This window comes from Panthera leo, chromosome D3 (assembly GCF_018350215.1).
Source record: "Panthera leo isolate Ple1 chromosome D3, P.leo_Ple1_pat1.1, whole genome shotgun sequence".
NCBI classification, from domain to species: Eukaryota; Metazoa; Chordata; class Mammalia; order Carnivora; family Felidae; genus Panthera; species Panthera leo.
Window position 1 is genome coordinate 53,871,225 of NC_056690.1, and position 20,932 is coordinate 53,892,156.

General features: G+C 39.0%; 1 long non-coding RNA gene across 2 annotated transcripts in view; it reads right to left on the minus strand.

Moving 5' to 3' along the window:
• Positions 1-2,479: 2,479 nt before the first annotated feature.
• LOC122204197 overlaps positions 2,480-20,932 on the minus strand; it is a 32,766-nt gene continuing 14,313 nt past the window's right edge. The window contains exons 3-5 of one of the 2 annotated variants that reach the window (XR_006195546.1): positions 11,897-12,322; positions 5,455-5,538; positions 2,480-2,840 (exon numbers count right to left, since the gene is read on the minus strand). This is a non-coding gene — a long non-coding RNA (uncharacterized LOC122204197). The remainder of the gene's footprint in view (positions 2,841-5,454; positions 5,539-11,896; positions 12,323-20,932) is intronic. The other variant, XR_006195545.1, reaches the window with a different exon arrangement.

Below are 20,932 nucleotides of genomic sequence, written 5' to 3' on the forward strand. Positions count from 1 at the left end.
TGATTTAGTTTTTCAATTAAAAAATAAAGGTGAACCATCTAAAAAGTGAAAGTTAGGACATATTCTTTAAAAATATTGAAAGGATTATATTTCATTAATGGAAAAAAGGGATTCCCTGTTGTACTTAACTTTTTTATATTATACATTCTTGACTTTTTCCTTATGTTGCTTTTGGAATTTGGTGCAGTTCTCCCATTGATGTTCTTGTACACAGGTAACACCCAGTAGCACATCCTGAAAGATGTGATTGATATAAACCTACCAAATCTGAGCCAGTTATCAGAGTTGCAGAATGGAGACTTGAAGTGCTAAATGAAACAATCCAAAGGAAACTTTTTTAATACAGATTCTAGCTGAAGAATTCAACTATAAGAAAATTGTATTTATATAATGTTTAGTATTTTTGAAGACTAGTGAGATTTCTTTAATAATTATAACTCTTTAAAAAGTGAAAGTTCATTGTAAAGATATTTCCTTTTTGCTCTAGAAGGAAATATTAAGAGAAAAATTTCTTTGGTGGGCAGTTGGTCATTTCAAATCCTGTTTGTTTGGCTGACTAATTTGTAAACCTAAAGTATATTAAGCTGAAGTACAGCTCTTTGGCCTCAGAGTTTTCAATTGCCAGTATTTCTCTTTAGCTAAGATGAAACTTTCATGAGAAACTTTCAGTTGGTGATATCATATTCTACGTCTACGAGGTTTGGCTTCATCTCAGTTTAGAAATTCATTCAAAGCTAAAGATGTATATGTATATATGCATACGCTTTTGTATGTATATATACACACATATGCATGCAGTTTGTCAGGTTATCTACAGAATTTCTATTAAGGTTTTTTAAATATACAAGCAATATGGGATTGACGTATTTATCTGATTTGATTAAAATTTTGTATATCACCCAACTTTTAAAAGGTAACAGTCAAATGCTAAGTGGTCTAGTTGGCTACTATTACACCTTAAAATTGAATTTACACACGTACATAATTACCTTGTTTATATGGTGCTCATTTGTTATTCTCAAAGATAATGCATGACTATGAAGTAATGAGATGGATGCTACCAGCTATTCTGTTTCACTACTTTTTAGTCAAAACTGGGTTTGTTCTTCATATTTATTAATGAGAATCATAAAATAACTTGTACTAGAAGGCCTAAATCACAGAATGAAAGATAAAGAGTGTTATTAGTTGACATTCCATACTAACATGCATTGTTTATGCTCTCTTTAAAATAACTAAAAGAACATAAAAGAAAATCTCAGAAGTAGTTTGCTGCTAATATATACATATATTGTATGAAAGGGTATATTTTGGTTTTGTTAAAACCCTTGTTGACTTTTCTACAGTGAACATTTTTTTTAAACTTGATTTAATAAAAATGTTAATTTTGGAAGTGGAGTTTTGTAAAAACCTTTTTCAGTCAAACGGTAATGACTATGGGTAGTAATAACAATCACCAAAAAAAGCCATACATCTTAATAACATATGCCTTTGTTCTGTCATTCGAAAGAGTGATGTTTACTATGTGCTTGAACATTTTCTCTGCAGTTACAAGAGTGTAATTGGAAGAATAGCTGTTTAATGAACTCTTTTAAAAAGATTTTTGACCATAGGTTTTTCCAGTTTAAAGCAATAACTTTAGTACTTTCTTTCAAAGTTAATACTTCCAGTATATCAAGTTAAACCGTTCTGAGATTTGAGAACTTCTTTAAAGGAAAATTGTAATAGAGATCACCTTGATGAAATTGTGTTTTGAAGTTTGTGGATTAGTTAAAATATCAATAATAGTCTTGTGTGTCTTTCCTATAAGCATTTTCAGAAGGAAAATATTGACTGCTATTATCTGGGAACTCCTCAGTATGGAAATGTTTGTTTGAAATCTCACCTTTTGTCAGTGGATTAGAAATAGGGACAGGCTTTACAGATTTACAGCTAAAATTCAAGGAGGGAAACTATTGATACTCTGATACCTTAAATTTCACAATACCACTTATATTTCCCTCAGCAAATTACAGTTTATGTTGTTAAACAGAGTCTTATTTGAGATGTATTACTTTATTTTTCAATTAAAAGTGGTTTTCTCCTACTTGTGTGTCTAATTAAAATTTTGTCTAGAGGCAAACATGATAACATTTAATTCTCATAACTCACCCTAGAAGACATGTAGGAGATAACCCACCATTTTGCACTTAAAAAAGTGGCTAGGAGAAGGCTATGCTGATGCAGTATGTTGGATTTAACTTGATAACCCCATTTTATTTCAAGTGGTAAGTCAATTTAGAAGGCTATTCTGTCAAGTGTTTATGCAGCAAGATTTCCAAGCCCTGTTAGCAACCAGGCAGAAAGCTAGTTAACTGGTTAATAAACACTTTTATATGGAGAAATTACCCTTAAGTAAGATATCAGGGCTGTAAGAACATATTGCCAAGTACAATGTCAGGTATCTTTTGGGCTGCTGTTACAAGTATCAGTTATCTTCATTGAATCATAACTTTTATAGAAATCCAATAGGGCTGCTACTCAAAGAATAAACCCTTTGAGGAGGTGATGACATTTTAGCCTTTGTAGAAGGTGTGACCCAGAAAACATGTAAATACATGTAGTATAAAACTCATAATAGAAATATGAATAAAGTACTCATTCCATGATACCACTTAGTGTCAATATAATTTTCTATTATGTAATACAATTTTGAAAAAAGGTGTGGAATGGAGAGGAGTTAAGCAATTAGAATACAGGAGCCTCAAGAAAATGGGTATTACCACCTGATTCCCTCCTAATCCAACATCAGTTGTCCAATCCTGGGGCTGAGAGAAGGGACAGTCAACGCACTCACATCCCTGAAATTAAAAAAAAATATTGCATTATGTACGTTAACTTACAAACTTGCATTAAACTATACTGTACAGTTTCCTGTATTAATAGGAACTCTTGAGAGTACAATGGTGAGGGATCTACCATTACAGAATTCAAGATGATCAGGGAAAGGGAGTGAATGTGGAGGAGACCTAATCAGATGAGTTACAGCCACTCTGTGCAAGGGAAGAAGAAACACCTGAAACGTGAATGAAGACATTTCCTGTCAAATGCAAAACAACGCATGATAATGTGCACAAAGTGAACAATTGCCTGTTGTAATTGGAGCTTAGATCAAGAGAAAACATGACTAGAATCCCAGAAATCCCCTAATTTCTACTTGCAGTCACAACTGGCCACCACCACTAACTTCTAATACCACAGATTCTGCCTGCTTTTATGCTTTATAGGAAAGGACACACAGTAAAAATCTGACTACTTTTGCTCAACATTGTTTTGAGATTTTTATATGTAGGTTTTAATTTAGTCAAAAGCAGCCTACAGTAACTTGTCTTTTGTCCAGAACAAAAAAGCTAAAAAGTAGCTTCTCAAGCTACTTTTTAATATGTGTGAATGTTAGATGCATTGCAAGTGGTTCTTTCATGTATGCTGGCACTTGTAGGTGCCAGATCTAGGTAAAAGCTGAAAACTGGCTGGCCTTCCCCGCATGATAGCTGCGGAAAGACAGGTGGACAGGGTAACCAATGACCTTCCACAGCTTTTGCCTGACCTTTCTCATAAGCTATGTGTGGGATGTTCTTTTTTCCAAGGCATTTTGTAGGCAGTGGATTTTAATAAGTGTAGGGACTATTTTCCCTGGGAGTTGAGTCTAATGCTACCAACAGAAACTAAAAAGGGGAGTTACTGTGAATACACAAGAAGAGATACTGAAAGTGTTTAAAACAACCAAGACTAGTTTCTCAGGTTAGCCTGGTTTTGATGATTCTGCAGGCTGATCCATGGTTTTGGACAAATTACTTAGCCTCTCAGATTTGTGGGTCTGAGGATTGAGTGAGTTTATACACAAAATTCTTGGAACACAGCCTGTTATCTTACTGTTACTGTGTATTCAGTACACCTCTACCAATTATGTTTATATCTGTCAGGTTCTCTCAAATCCTACTAGGAAAGTCTGGCATAATGTTTCTTTCCTTTTAGCATACAGGTTCTAAAAGGTTAGTAGTCTTTGTTATCTGCAACTTTTGCAGGAACATCTGAGTCCTTGTGTTTGTCTCCAGGAAGTACAAATACTTCAGGTAATGAGGACTTCTAAGTAAAAATATCTTTGGGGTGCCTGGGTGGCTCAGTTGGTTGGGCACCTGACTCTTGATCTCAGCTCAGGTCAGATCTCAGGGTCGTGAGTTCTGGTCCTGTGTTGGGCTTCACGCTGGACAGAAGCCTACTTTAAAAGGGGGGGCGGAGGGGGGGGGGCACGTGGGTGGCTCAGTCGGTGAAGCGTCCCACTCTCCGTTTTGGCTCAGGTCATGATCTGGTTTCGTGTGTTTGAGCCCCACATCAGGCTCTTAGCTGACAGTTCAGAGCCTGCTTGGGATTCTCTCTTTCCCTCTCTCTCCACCCCTCCCCCACTCATGCTGTCTCTGTCTCTCAAATAAAACTTAAAAATATATATTTTTTAAAGTATAATCCTTATAAAGAATAATCAGCTCATAATCCTACTGAGCAATCAGATATATGTCCAGGATTTCTTTATTGATGAGAAACTTAACCCCCTACACTCCTCCCCGGTTTTATTGAGATATAGTTGATGTACAGCACTGTGTAAGTTTAAGGTATACAGCAAAATGACCTACATTGTGAAATGATTACCACAGTAAGTTTAGTTAACCTCCGTCATCTCCTGTAGATACAAAAAACAGGGTTTTTTTTCCCCTCTTGTGATGAGAATGCTTGTGATTTACTCTCCCCACTTTCAAAGATACCATACTGCAGTGTTAACTATAATCCTCATGTGCATTATCACCCACTTTATTTTTAACTGCCTGGTTCTTAGCCAGCAATTAACTTGAAGAAACCACTGTCTAGGAGAAAACTTACTTTGAAACATTAACAGATCACTTGAATAACTTATATAAGTTTGGGTTATTCAGTAGTATTGAGAATATTACTTCATCTAACTTTGTTTTCCTGTTTCTAGATACAATTGATATAATACACTTTTGAAGCTTTTTTTTTTTTTTTTTATGTTTATAAAGTGATTTTAGGTTCATTAGACCAACAATTCTCAAACTTTTTGGTCACAGGACCCCATTACACTCAAATTATTGGTGTAAAAAAATTCTGCCATAATTATGATCCTAAATATAAGAAAACAGTTTTCTTATATTTAGAACAAAATATTCATAGAAAATGTTTTTGTAGAACTGACACACTTCCTACCTGTTATCTATTCCTCCACCTAAGCAAGAGGTTTCCTAACACAAATTTATGTATTTATTAATTTATTCCTTTAAAAAAAAAAAAGCTTCCAACAAACATCCTACTAAGGTAGCATCCTTAGGCAACTTGGTATGCAGTTTCTTTTAAAAATTTTGTACTTAAAGTCTTGATTATCAATCCACACATGCTTCCACTCTCTACCTGTTTGTTGTGGGGGACTTCATTTCTGTCTCCTAGCTGGAGCTTTTTGAAATTTAGATACCTCAAGAAGGTGCTTTAGGGATTCTGCAGAAAAACAAGTATTGTATACCAGATTAGGGAGATATAAGTTCCCAAGAACTTCCTTTCTTCCTCCCTCCGTCCCTTCTTTCCTTCCTTCCTTCCTTCCTTCCTTCCTTCCTTCCTTCCTTCCTTCCTCCGTCCCTCCCTCCCTCCCTCCCTCCCTCCCAACCTCCCTTTTGGAACTTAAGCTATGTCTTTAGTTGGCAACCTGCAGAACTCCAGCAGTTTATGGGGAAGACTAAGCTGAACAGAGATGATGATTTAGCAAAAAGAAAATAGGAATTAAGTCTGTGAAGGTAGTGCTGCGGGGCTGAGTGGAAGAGCACTTTTCTGAGCTACTGAGATTTTCCAGAATGTTTTCAGGCTATGGCATATCACATCCAAGCAATCTCCACAAGACAACATCATGATTCTATATTTTAGTCTGATCAAAGGTAACAGGATCACCACCTGTGATTATGTGTTTTTGAGATATGATTGACATAACATTAGTTTCAGGTATAGTCATGAAATATTTGTATATATTGTGAAATGATCACCACAATAAGTCTAGTTAACATCCGTCACCACACACAGTTGCGTTTTTTTCTCATGATGAGAACTTCTAAGATGAATTCTTTTAACAAAGTTCAAACATACAATACAATATTAACTATAGTCACCATACTGTACATTACATCCCCATGAATTACCCATTTTATTTTTAGCATTTATTTATTTTGAGAGAGAGCGGGGGAGGGGCAGAGGGGGAGAGAGAGAGAATCCCAAGCAGTCTCCACACTGTCAGTGCAGAGCCCAACATGAGGCTCAATCCCATGAACCGTGAGGTCTTGACCTGAGCTGAAATCAGGAGTCAGACGCCTCACCGACTGGGCCACCCAGGCGCGCCCCGACTTACTCATTTTATAACTGGAAGTTTGTACTGTTTGACCACCTTCATCTGTTTTGCCCATCTCCCCCTCTTCTGGCAAACACCAGTCTGTTCTCAATTTATAAGTTTGGTTTTTGGTTCGTTTGATTGTTTATGTTCATTTTGAGAAAGAAACGGGGAGAGAGGGAAAGAGAGAATCCAAGCAGGCTCCACACTGTCAGCACAGAGCCTGACCCAGCACTGGAACTCACGAACCATGAGACCATGACTTGAGGCAAAATCAAGAGTTGGATGCTTAACCAACTGAGCCACCCAGGCACCCCTGGCTTTTGTTTAGATTCCACCTAGAAGTGAGATTATGTAGCATTTGTCTCTCTCTGACCTATTTCACTTAGCATAATGCCCTCAAGTTCCATCCCTGTTACAAATGGCAAGATTTTCTTCTTTTTTGTGGCTGAATAATTCCTGTGTGTGTGTGTGTGTGTGTGTAAACACTTAAGTTGTCCCATGTCTTGGCTACTATAATAATGTTGCAATGACATGGGAGCGCAGATATATCTTTGGGATCCTGATTTTATTTTCTTTGGATATATACCCAGAAGTGGAGTTGCTGGGTCATATGGCAGTTCTGTTTTAATTTTTTGAGGAAACTCCATACTGTTTTTCACAGTGGCTGCTCTGATTTACATTCCCACCAACAGTGCACAAGAGTTCCCTTTTCTGCACATCTCACCAACACCTACCTACCTGTCTAATTTTTTAAAAATCTTTTAAGTTTATTTTTTTATGTTGAGAGAGAGAGAGAGCATGAGTAAGGTAGGAGCAGAGAGAGAGAGAGTGAGAGAGAGAGAGAATTGCAAGCAGGCTCCACACTGTCATCTCAGAGCCCGATGCGGGGCTCAAACTCACGAACTGTGAGACCATGACCTGAGCCAAGATCAAGAATTAGATGCTTCACTGATTGAGCCATCCAGGCACCCCTTTTTAATTTTTTTTAATTGAAGTATAGTTGACTACAATATTAGTTTCAGGTGTACAACATCAGGAGTTGATAATTACATACATTATGAAATGCTCATCATGATAGGTCACAATATACTTGTTACTTTTTTTATATATATATAATAGTCATTCTAACACATATGAGGTGATGTTTCATTGTGGCTTTGATTTGCCTGATGATTAGAGAGCATCTTTTCACCTACCCATTGGCTACTTTCTTGTCTTTGGAAAAACATCTATTCAGATCTGCTTATTTTTTAATTGGATTTTTTTTTTTTTTTTTTTTTTTTGCTATTGAGTTCTATGAGTTCTTCATATCTTTTGGATGTTAAATTTTTATCAGATACATGGTTTGTAAATATTTTCTCCCAGTAGGTTGCCTTTTCATTTTATTAATAGTTTCCTTTGCTGTATGGGAGTTTTGTTTTAATCCCACTTACTTTTTGCTTTTGTTACCTTTGCATTTGGTATCAAATAAAAGAAATTATCACCAAGACAAATATCAAGGAACTTTCCATTTATGGTTTCTTGCAGGAGATTTATGGTTTCAGGTCTTATGTTCAAGTGCTTTAAATTTTGAGTTAATATTTGTGTATGGTGTAAGATAGTGGTCCGGTTTCCCCAACACCATTTATGTATTTTTTATTTTTATTTTTTTAGTGTTTATTTTTTGAGAGAGAGAGACAGAATGTGAGTGGGAGAGGGGCAGAGAGAGGGAGACACAGAATTTGAAGCAAGCTCCAGGCTCTGAGCTTGGTCAGCACAGAGCCTGATGCGAGGCTGGAACTCATGAACCATGAAATCATGACCTGAGACGAAGTCAGACACTCCACCGACTGAGCCACCCAGGCGCCCCTCCCCAACACCATTTATTGAAGAGCCTGTCCTTTCCCCACGATATATTCTTGGCTCCTTCGTTGTAAATTAACTGACCATGTATGTGGGTTTGTTTCTGGGCTTTCTATTCTGTTCCATTGTTCTATGTCTCTGTTTCCATGCCAATACTATATTATTTTGATTACTATTGTTTTGTGATATAGTTTGAAATTGGAGTGTGATGCCTCCAGCTTTGTTCTTTCTTAAGATTGTTTTGGCTGTTCAGGTTCTTTTGTGATTCCATGTAGATTTTAGGATTGTTTCTATTTCTGTGGAAAATGCCATTGGAATTTCAATAAGGATAGCATTGAGTATGTAGGTGCCTCTGCTTTTGAATTCATAAAATAAGAAACTCTTGCAATATCAGGAAGATTTTGACTTCATCTCAAGTTAAACTTCATCGTTTTCTTCAGTCATTCCTCATGACCTGGTTTTAGTGTCACTTACCTTTTTGGTCTTCATTAGCTGATCCCAGTTCAGTTTTTTTAATGCTCTGAATTATTGGCTCCATGACTGGGATATAGTGCTTTAAATTTTTTCTTTTTTCTTTTCTTTTTAAGTTTATTTATTTATTTTGAGAGAAAGAGAGAGGGAGAGCATGAGCTGGGGAGGGGAACAAGGAGAGGGAGAGAAAGAATCCCAAGCAGGCTCCACACTCAGCAAGGAGCCTGATGTGGGGCTTGATCCCATGACCTTGGAATCATGACCTGAGCAGAAACCAAGAGTTGGCCGCCCAACTGACTGAGCCACCTAGGTGCCCCTTAAGTTTTTTTCTGACCAATGCAGAACGATTTGGTACTGTTGTATGATTATATTAGAAACCATATTTTAATCAGAATTGCTCAATGTATCAACAATAGCCAAATTGGAAAGAACCCAAATGTCCATCAACTGATGAAGATGTGGTATATATGTATACATATAGTAGTATTCCATTATATATATATATTTATATATATATATACATTCTTTTTCATCACCAAGCAGTATTCCATTTTATATATTTTATTTTATTCATATATATATATATATATATATATATATATATATATAAAATGGAATACTATATAATGGAATTCTTTTTCATCGCCTAGTATTCCATTTTATATATTTTATTTTATTCATATATATATAATGGAATACTACTTGGCGATGAAAAAGAATGAAATCTTGCCATTTGCAACAGCATGGATGGAACTGGAGGGTATTATGCTAGGCAAACTAAGTCAGAGAAAGACAGATATCATATGATTTCACTCATATGTGGAATTTGAGAAACTTAACAGATGATCATAGGGAAAAATAAGATAAAAACAGAGGGGAGGGGCGCCTGGGTAACTCAGTTGGTTAAGTGTTCGTCTTCGGCTCGGGTCATGATCTCGCAGTCCGTGGGTTGGGGCACCGTGTCCAGCTCTGTGCTGACAGCTCAGAACTTGGAATCTGCTTGGGATTCTGTGTCTCCCCCTCTCTCTGCCCCTCCCTGTTCTCTTTCTCTCTCTCTCTCTCAAAAATAATAAAACCAGAGTGGGGGGTGAACCATAAGATCTCTCTCTCTCTCTCTCCTCAAAAATAAATGAATGTCAAAAAAAAAACAAAACCCAGAGAGTGGGGCAAACCATAAAAGACTCTTAAATACAGAGAACAAACTGAGGGTTGATGGGGGTGGGGAAAATGGGTGATGAGCATTAAGGAGGGCAATTGTTGGGATGAGAACTGGGTGTTATATGTAAGTGATGAATCTCTGGAATCTACTCCTGAAGCCAAGACTACACTGTATGTTAGCCAACTTAAGAATAAATTAAAGAAAACCAAATTGCTCAGGTATACGAACATTGATAGCAATTTATATCAGTTATAACCTCTAAAATGTTTTTCATAATTTAGGACCTTCCATTTATGACTAGTGAATTTTCTTTTTCAGTTTTGGCTCCTTGTTGCTGCATACATGTTTTGAATTTTAATTTTGGCATTCAACATATTAGCTATCACTCCAAGATGTATTTGCAAATTGGATAAATGAGGCCTTGACCTTGTTGCACAGGACAAAACCAGCCCAGCAGCAAACCATTAAAGACGGCTTTAGTCAGGTTTCATCCATTAATAATAGAGTATGGTTATCAAACCACTTATGAATACATTTAAATCGTCTAGTCTCCAGCTCTTGCACATTGTTCACAAGCCTAACAGTTCTCAATCTACTGGTCCAGTAAATGTGTTCAAAAAAGAAACGTATTCAGTTCAATTTGACTTAGTGACTATACAGTGGGTCCTTTATTGTACCATTTTCTAATTGCTTACAAGCCAGCTACTCTAGAATTTTGTCAAGCAACATAATTCTCACTGGTAATTTCCAGAGAACTCTGCCTCTGTCTTTGGAAAGTTGGTTCTATTAAGAATACTTAAAGGTGTCTGCATGTGGGATGTTGTATCCTCTTCATTAGTGATAGGTGTATGATTTCAATAGAGCTGGAGGTTTTTATTTCTTCTGTTTGTTATATTCTTGAATATTAGGGAGGGGGCGCCTGGGTGGCTCAGTCGGTTGAGCGCCGACTGCGCTCAGGTCACGATCTCGCGGTCCGTGAGTTCGAGCTCCGCATCGGGCCCCTGTGCTGACAGCTCAGAGCCCGGAGCCTGTTTCAATTCTGTGTCTCCCTCTCTCTGACCCTCCCCCATTCATGCTCTGTCTCTCTCTGTCTCAAAAATAAATAAACGTTAAAAAAAAAAAAATTAAAAAAAAAAAAAGAATATTAGGGAGGACATTCTGGTTCTGAAGAAGTATTTCTTGCACAAAATTCAGCAGTTTGATCCAGATAGGGTTTCTTAGGCACTGAGTGGTTGGTGTTTATTGAGGGCCTATGATATCATGAGTACAACACTTTTCAGTGCAAGCATGTCTAAACAGAAGTGAAGTTCAATGTCAGGCTTATTCCTTTCAGATTTCTGATAAATGACCCTGCAGCTTACTATGTGATGTAGCCAAATATGATGTTAAGGAGGTAAGTTGATCTGAGGTTAATGAAAGCTAGAATACAGGAAAGGTTATATTTATTTCATAACAGTTTGAGTTGGGTTTAAGACATCGCATTATTTAATCCAGGGATGGAAATGTACACATGAAATCAAGGCCTGTCCCTTTGTTATTCTAAACCTGGGACTTACTGGGGGCACCTGGCTGCCTCAGTTGTTGGAGCACGTGACCTTTGATCTCTGGGTCATGAGTTCAAACCCCACGCTGGGCATGGGGCGCCTAGGTGGCTCAGCCGGTTAAGTGTCTGGCAGGTCATGATCTCACGGTTTGTGAGTTTGAGCCCCTAGGTTCTCTGCTGTCAGCACAGAGCTCCCTTCGGATCTCCTGCCTCCCTCTCTCTCTGCTCCTCCCCGACTCACACTCTCTCTCTCAAAAATAAAATAAAAACATTAAAATAAAATTTAAGCCCCATGGGTTGGGCATAGAGATCACTTAAAAACAATAAAAGAAACCTGGGACTTACAGGCTTGTCTCTTGTCTTGCCCTTATCATTGCTCAAGGATTATTTGTGGTAGTTCCTTGATAACATCACAAATTTAAAAGTGATTATTGTCACGATCGTCATAGATTGATATTCAGCCCACCTTGGGAACATGACAGGGCTGGGCCCTCGGCGTTGTCTATCTTGGGTTATCTGTGGAGCCAGGTCCAAAAATCAAAATCTTGAGGTGAAGCCAGAGGTCAGTTCATGTATGACCAGTTCAAAAGCACTGAGCCAAGAGGGAAGAGATGAACTGCAGTGCTGTGGTTCGGCGACGGACATGTTAGTCCCGGAAGCAGACCCAGAGCAAGAAAAGAAGGAATGAGGTCTGAGCACGCGGTGCTGTGGAGTTGGCTCGGTGAACCTTAGCAGAAGTGGATTCTCAGAGCTTGGGCATCCCTTTCATTGTTTTCATGCCACCTGATGATTGGATATGAAGCTTTCACATGGGAGGCTCTCAGCCAACAGCTGTCCTTGTCACCATTGTCATGGGGTTGTCCCTCTTATACTGAGACTCAGTTTTCTGGAACTAGAGATATGAATACACATGAAATATTATTTACTTGTATTCATGTATCTGAGCTTCAATTTCTCTAGTAACTAAGTGTATATTAAGTATTATTTTCCTTAGTAGAAAAGATGGAAGTCAGGGTTTATATCCTGAGAATCTTAATTCTGAAAAGTCCCTTATTTCCTAGATGGCGGTCTCGGAGCTAGTTAGTACTTGTTTTATTTTACTGTGTTGAATTACTGCTTTCTCTCGGCATATGTGACACTCAACTCTCCTTGGTTTTCCTTAGATTCCCCTCCTACTCCTTCCCTGCTGGCTCACCGTCTTCGACCAGGCACTTACTTACATGCTAGAGTTCTGGAAGGCTCAGTCCGATCCCCTCCTCTTTTCTCGCTGCATTCTTTGTCCCTAATCAGAGATCTCATCTTTGCACATCAGTGATCATATTTGTGCAGGTTTCAGGTACCATCTTTATGTTAACCGATCTCAAATTTTCCTCTGTGCCTCTCCTCTGAGCACCGGCCCTGTATGTCTATTTGCTTAGCATCTCTGATTGTCTTGCAGGCACCTTAAGTTCACGATAGCTATCTTCTCCTCACACTGAGGTTTCCGTGTTCCAGAACCCAGAATCATAGTACCTTCTAGCACTTGCCTAAGCCGAAAAAGCCTGGGAGTCATCCTTGGAACTTGTCTTTTCCTTACATCACATATCCAATTCATTATCAAATGCTGTTTATTTTATCTCCTAAATAGTTCTTTGCTTTTCTTCCTGTCTACTCTCCTCCCACTACCCAAAGACATCATCCCTACTTGTGGACCGCAATCAGTCTTCCTGAATCTGCTTTTGCTCCCCTTAGTATACATATCCTCCAGGTGGTCATCATTTGCTGGTTAAAATCATCCAGTGTTCTCATGAGAAAAAGAAAAAAAGTTCTTAACGTGGCTGCAGACTTCCCCGGTTTGCTTCTTCTTTAACCTTCCCAGCCTCATCTAACACCACCCTCCTTACTAGAGAGCAGGGTGGGAGAGCCACAGATTCCCATCCCCTGAAGTTGCCACATGCATCCCCAACACAGTCTTCACACATGCTGTTTCCTCAACATAGGACACCTCCCCCCTCATGCCCTTCCCCGGCTAGCTACCTACGATCTAATCATCTGAAAGCTCACTTCTCACCTTATTTGTTCACGGGCGTCCTGACGTCCCTATGCTCTCAGAGCACTCACGTCCCACCTCCCCGACAGCTGTTTTCTGTGCTTCCCAATTAAACTAAGTACTAACACTTGAGTCCTTGGATCAGCGTCTACTTCTTATGAACCTCAAACCAAGATATGCAATAAATCTCACAGTGTGTCTCAGAGTGTGGTGCCTGGCCTCGCGGTCTCAACATTATCTGGAAATCTGTTAGAAAAGCAAATTCTTTTTTGGAATACAATTTTTTTTTAAGTTTATTTATTTATTTTGAGAGAGAGAGAGAGAGAGATAGCGTGAGTAGGGGAGGGACAGAGAGAGAGAATCCCAAGCAAGCTCCACGCCGTCAACACAGAACCCAACGCAGGGCGCTTGAACCCACGAACCATGAGATCGTGAGCTGAGCTGAAACCAAGAGTCAGATGCTTAACCAACCGAGCCACCCAGGCTCCCTAGAAAAGCAAAGTTTTAACCCAGACTTCTGATACAGTAGCTCTGAAGTTGGGGTTAGCAATCTGTGTTTTAACAAAGCCTTGAGGTGATTCCCATGCACCTTGAAGTATAGAACCACTGGAGTAAGTGATACTTTGTGTCCCAAACAGAAAACCCATCTCTTTCCCCCTTGTTCCAAATATATCTCTAAAAAGTTAAAAAACAAAAACAAAAACGGGGGGGGGGGTGCCTGGGTGGCTCAGTCAGTTAAACATCTGACTCCTGATTGTAGCTCAGATCGTGATCTCATGGTTTCAGAGTTCAAGCCTGGCGTTGGGCTCCGTGCACTGACCCTGCGGAGTCTGCTTGGGATTCTCTGTCTCTCCCTCTCTCTCTGTCCCTCCCCCACTAGCACTCTTTCTGTCTCTCTCAAAATAAATAAATAACTTTAAAAAAATAAAAATAAAAAGTTAAAAAATATATTCAGAATTTTTAAAATAATCTTAGCTATTTGGGGGCACTAACCATCTTGAAAGGATTCTTAAGAGTTTTAGACCATCACTGCTTTTTATTCTTCTATACATTCCATATACAAGACTGATCCCATTAAAAAAAATTGATGTTATTCAGACATGCTGGTACTTTGATTTCTTTAATTATTTCCCACTTTCCTTTCTTACTGAGATCGGTTTATGATAACATTATTAAAATTTCCTTTCTAATACCTTTTTTGTTTTTAATGTCTTTGGTCTGGGGATCATGCTATCTTTATCTGAACTCTTGAAATCTGATTCTGTCCCCCACTAATTCATGAGTAATTTTCCTTTAAAGATTTTTTTCCCAATCTATTAACACATTCCATTCAAAGTTCTTTTCAGTTGTACCTTGATAATTTGACAATCTGTCTTTTTTTAGGAGATATTTATTCCCAACAATGTTACATATTTTCACTGTCTTCCAATATTGAATCTCTAACTGAATCTCTGTTCATATCTTGTGCTTCTGTAATGAAGCCAGACACTTGCGAGTTTAGCTTCTCTGGTCCAAATATTAGTGAAGTTTTGAACACAGGAAGATTAATTTCATCAACTTTCTTCCACTATAAAAATGGTGGCAGACCGTTTTCTTGTCCATAGGAATACAAGAACATAAGGAGAAATATTTGATAATCTTAGAAGTTGAGTGTTATTTTTGAAAACTATAAATTGTGTGTACTGTTTTGTTCTTTTGTTCTTTGGAATTTACCAATTTCTGCACACTATAAAAATAATGAATTCCTTAGCATGGAAATCAATGCAATTTTCCACTAGTCTCCATTACACAATCTACAATCTGGTTTAAGTTAACTGTTTGAAATTCTCCCCAAATACTCTTCACTTAGTCTCTTTTCTTTTTTCTTTATAGTACCTCTCCTTTAAGTTTTTTTTTTTTTTTTTACATTTATTTATTTTTGAGAGACAGAGAGAGAGAGCGCGAGTGAAGGAGGGGCAGAGACAGAAGGAGACACGGAATCTGAAGCAGGCTCCAAGCTCTGAGCAAGCTGTCAGCACAGAGCCCGAGGCGGGGCTTGAACCCATAAACCATGAGATCATGACCTGAGCCGAAGTTGGATGCTCAACCGACTGAGCCACCCAAGTGCCCCTATAGTATCTCTCCTTTAAATTCTTTTCCCATACCTCATTTCGAAATTTGATTCATTCATAGCTCAACAATATAAATTAAATGACTAACCTAGATATGTTCTAGTGCTTATGATGTATCAATGAAAAAAACAAAAATCTCTGCCTTCATGAAGCTTATATTCTGCTTGATCTTTAGGCAGAATTTATTACTCAATAGCAATTTATTTATACCTCTAATGGAACATTACAATTAATTTGTATTAAGTCTCTTTCCCAACTAGACCAGTTGTTTTCAACACTGCCTGCTCACTAGGACCACCTGGGACCTTTGGAAAAACAATCATACTCAGATTCCATCTCCAGAGGTTTTTATTTATTTGGTTTGGCAGGGGGGTGGGGGGGGGGGGGGGGGGTGGGGGGTGGGGGGTGGGGAGGGACGCCCACATGATTCTAATATACAGCCGGGGGTTGAGAACTAACCACTGCACCAGAATAGACTATGAAGTTTTTGAGGGTATGATAATGTTGCTCATTTGGTATTGCCCAACCTAACACACAGTGGGCAATCAACACGTGTTTGTTGAACTGTTTTGTGGCAGTAAGGAGAAATGGCACCGCTCTCCCTTCACTGAGGGACTACGATGTTGAGATAATACTCTCTAAGGGGACTTGAAGGAATTGGATTCATTTTAGGTAATGATTACGATGCATAATCAATAAAAATTAACAGGCAATATCCAGCTCTTCCTGTAAGTGGCCTGAGGTCATCTCTGGAAATGGTTTGCTACTCACTTGACCAGAAGACCCTGCAAAATGATTCAAATCAAGAGATTCAAGTCTTCGTGTTCACCTTGAGAACACACATGAAGCTGTCCAGGCCATCAAGGGTATGCATATCTGAAAAGCCACCAAGTATCCAAAGGATGTCACTTTACAGAAGCACTGTGTGCCATTCATCACTACAACGGTAGAGTTGGTACATGTGCCCAGGCAAACAGTGGGGCTGGACACAGGGTCGGTGGCCCAAAAAGAGTGCAGAATTTTTACTGCAAGTGCTTAAAAATGCAGAGAGTAATGCTGAACTTAAGGGTTTAGATGTAGATTCTGTGGTCATTGAGCACATCCAGGTGACAAAGCCCCTAAGGTGAGACGTAGAACTTACAGGGCTGGCTCCTGGTCGGATTAACCCTACATGAGCTCTCTGTGCCACAGTGAGATGATGCTTGCTGAAGAAGGGCAGATTGTTCCTAAACCAGAAGAAGAAGTTGCACAAAAGAAAAAGATATCCCAGTGGCGCACGGGTGGTTCAGTTAAATGTTCGAATCAATTTCAGCTCAGGTCATGATCTCACAGTTTGTGGGTTTGAGCCCAGCATTGGGCTCTGCAGTGATGTGGAGCCTGCTTGGGATTCTCTCTTCCTCTCTCTCTGCCCCATACCCCACTCGTGCTTGCTCTCTCTCTCTCTCTCTCTCGCAGAATAAACTTAAAAAAAAATTTTTTTTGAAAATCTGTTATATTGGGATGAGCACTGGGTGTTGTATGGAAACCAATTTGACAGTAAATTTCATATATTAAAAAATAAAAAAAAAAAAAAGAAAACCTGTTATAAAAAAAAAAAAAAAGATACCCAGAAGAAACTGCCCGTCCCCAACTCGTGCACACACACACTCTCTCAAAATAAATAAATAAACATTAAAATAAAATAAAGATTACATGGCAACTGGGGATAGAGGAGAACTCTAATTATGTGTAGACTCCAAAAAAACTGTGCAACCCTGCCATGATTTTAAGTTTTGGGGACAGTTATTATCCTGAAGGATATAAAGTGTTGTGATACATTTTCATGATTCTGTGACAGGAAAACTGGCAGCTCTGGGGGAAGGAAGCACGCATTTCTACTTTTTATCTGTCACGTAAGTAACGTCTTTTTCCTAAATACCAGGTGGAGTTAGCTGTAGCGACGAACATGCAGAAGGTAAGCGGAATGGCGTCTAATTAAGGGTGTAGGCAAGCGGCACACAGAACAGGCCGGCTAAAGCACATCCACTTAATAGCCACAAGGTGGCAGCCTAGAACTAGGACATGACGGCTGAAAGGTTCGAAGACCCAACACCTTGAACACTCTCCAGAGCGGAGAATGGAGAGCAGGTCTATTGAGGCAATCCAAAAGGAAAAGAGGGAAAGAGATTGTAGTACTTACAGCATTCATCTTTAGAATTTTGTGTCCCCTAGAATAAAAGCCAGCCAGACACACACATACACCCAGACACGGCAAAGTCTCATCGAATGCACGCTTAACTTGCCTCGCTCTCTGAGATTCTTTTATTTATTTATTTTATTATTATTATTTTTTTAAGTTTACATCCAAGTTAGCTAGCATATAGTGCAACAATGACTTCAGGAGTAGATTCCTTAATGCCCCTTACTCATTTAGCCCATCTCCCCTCCCGCACCCCCTCCAGTAACCCTCCGTTTGTTCTCCATATTTAAGAGTCTCTTATCCCCCTCCCTGTTTTATATTATTTTTGCTTCTCTTCCCTTGTGTTCATATGTTCTGTGTCTTAAAGTCCTCATATGAGTGATAACTTGCCTCACTCTCAAGAAGCCCTACATGAGTTTGAGATGTTTCATGCATGAGTTGGCTGTTTCCTCACGTGTTTTCTCAGGTGGACGTCACTTCCTTTGTACCATTTAGGGTATGATTTTTCTTTTTCTTTTTTTTTTTTTAATATATGAAATTTATTGTCAAATTGGTTTCCATACAACACCCAGTGCTTATCCCAAAAGGTGCCCTCCTCAATACCCATCACCCAACCTCCCCTCCCTCCCACCCCCCATCAACCCTCAGTTTGTTCTCAGTTTTTAACAGTCTCTTATGCTTTGGCTCTCTCCCACTCTAACCTCTTTTTTTTTTTTTTTTTCCCTTCCCCTCCCCCATGGGTTTCTGTTAAGTTTCTCAGGATCCACATAAGAGTGAAACCATATGGTATCTGTCTTTCTCTGTATGGCTTATTTCACTTAGCATCACACTCTCCAGTTCCATCCATGTTGCTACAAAAGGCCATATTTCATTCTTTCTCATTGCCACGTAGTATTCCATTGTGTATATAAACCACAATTTCTTTATCCATTCTAGGGTATGATTTTTCAAGACTATTTAAGGACTTCCTGAGAGAAGTTGTGCTTTTATTTGATTTTCACCTAACATATTTATTTTCTTTTTTTTTTTTTAGTTTGAGAGAGAAAGAGAGAGAGAGCATGAGAGGGGGAGAGGGGCAGAGAGAGAGGGAGGGAGAGAGACAGATTGAGAATCTTAAGCAGGGTTTAGATCCCACAACCCTGGGATCATGACCTGAGCCAAAATCGAGTCGGATGCATTTACTTTTGAGCTTAACCCTCTTATAATATGTTACTCTACTCTGCTTATGAAAATATACTTTTACAAATGTGTATGTAGATTATACATAAATGTATCTTATGTGTTATAAATATATCTAACATATAATGATAAATTGGGAAACCAATGTTTTCCATCATTCCTTGCATGCAGTAGGTGCTCAATGTATGTTTACTGAACTGAAGGGGAACAGAGATAAAGTGTCTAGGAAAAGGAAGGTACAGACTTAGCAGCAGAGCAAAAATTCAACACAATGTAGAAGTCATCGAATGTCATAGAGCAGAGGCCACAGTACAGAGGGTCATACACTACTCAACATAGTGTAGACAGGTCAACAAGCAACAGGGGAGAAAGAGAATTCCCACTTCTCTGCCTCTTCTCAGAGCAAAACTACCACATCCAGGAGGCCGTGAGACTCAGGGTCTCTTCCTCTGGTTGGATTCAAACTGTCACCACGTCTACATGTCTTTCTAGTGATTTGAACACCAGTTCTTCTAAGATGAATATGAAACTTCAGTAAAAATAAGAATACCATGAAACTGATTACCGGAAGGCAAAGTTTTGAGGGTAAGCATGCAGTTTGAACTCATATGTCCAGTACTGTGCACAGAGTAAGTACTTAATAAAGACTGATTACAAACCCAACCCCTCCAAAAAGAAGTTCAGGAGATAAGCACTGAACCACATGAATGTAGGGAATTACTGGAGGACTGAAAAGGAAATGTTATTTATGGTAAACCATTTATATACTCCTTCAAACATAGCTTTTGTTAAGTATCCAACAAATCACAATTACATTTGAGCAAAGTCACTTTTCCCCAGACACACACTAGGCTAAAAGCAATGTCTATAGAGAGGGTAAAGGTTACCATATCACCCTGCCGTCAAGGAACTTATAACTTAGTGGCAGAGGATGATGTGTCCATAAAAAAAAAAAAAAAATTCAATGATGTATGGCAAAAATAAATGCTGTAGAATCCCAGAGGAGGGAGAGGTCATTTTTTTTTTTTTTTTTTTTTTTTTTTTTGACGTTGAAGCATTCACAGAGGAGACTGACATTGACCTGCACTTTGGAACATGACTCAGACATAGATAATACCAGGAGGGGGAACATGGTTGGAGCAGAGGGCCAGGGAACAGGCTCGGGAAGGTGTACTTAGGAGGGTGAGGAGACTAGAGTCACAGAACAGAAGTTCGTGGAGGGTGTGGCATGAGATAAGACAGAGATACATATGGGGCAGAGCTGAGGCTTCCTGGGGGCCAAGCTCACGAAGTCTGTTCTTTATCCTAAAGGCACTGAAGATCTTTGAAGAGGGTAGTGACCGGTGGAGGCTGAACTCTTGAAAGATTATGCGGTGTATGTTGATTTGGGAATGATGAGAGATTTAGATGGTATTTTATTGTGTTTTTTAAAAATTATCCAAACACCATAAAATACAATCTGTAGCTGCCATGTGTATGTAAATGTTCAAACGTATTATAGTCAATAGATTTATTACACAATTATAACTAAGTCACAAAATAAATAGGAGAATCACATGTTATTTTAAATACAGTATTTTAAAATTCAGATGTTACTGGGGAGTGGATGATGAATGAGAGGAACAATGGCTATGACTTCATTTGGAAGTCACATTCCCAACCCTACCTGGAGGGCTGAGACCAGAATCTTAGTTTTGAAAGGCGTTTTCTGTGGCCAGCAGGGCAGTGGGTCGCTATACACTATGGGGTGTCAAAGGGCCAGCTAACCTGAATCAAAAGTTCTCTTGTCCAAGATCTCCAGCCAACTGCAGCACAAACCATTTTTTTTAATGTTTATTTTTAAGAGAGAGAGAGAGAGAGAGAGCACGAGCACAATTGGGGGAGGGGCAGAGACAGAGAGGGAGACACAGAATCTGAAACAGGTTCCAGGATCTGAGCTGTCAGCACACAGCCCAACACGAGCCTTGAACTCAGGAACAGCGAGATCATGACCTGAACTCTGAC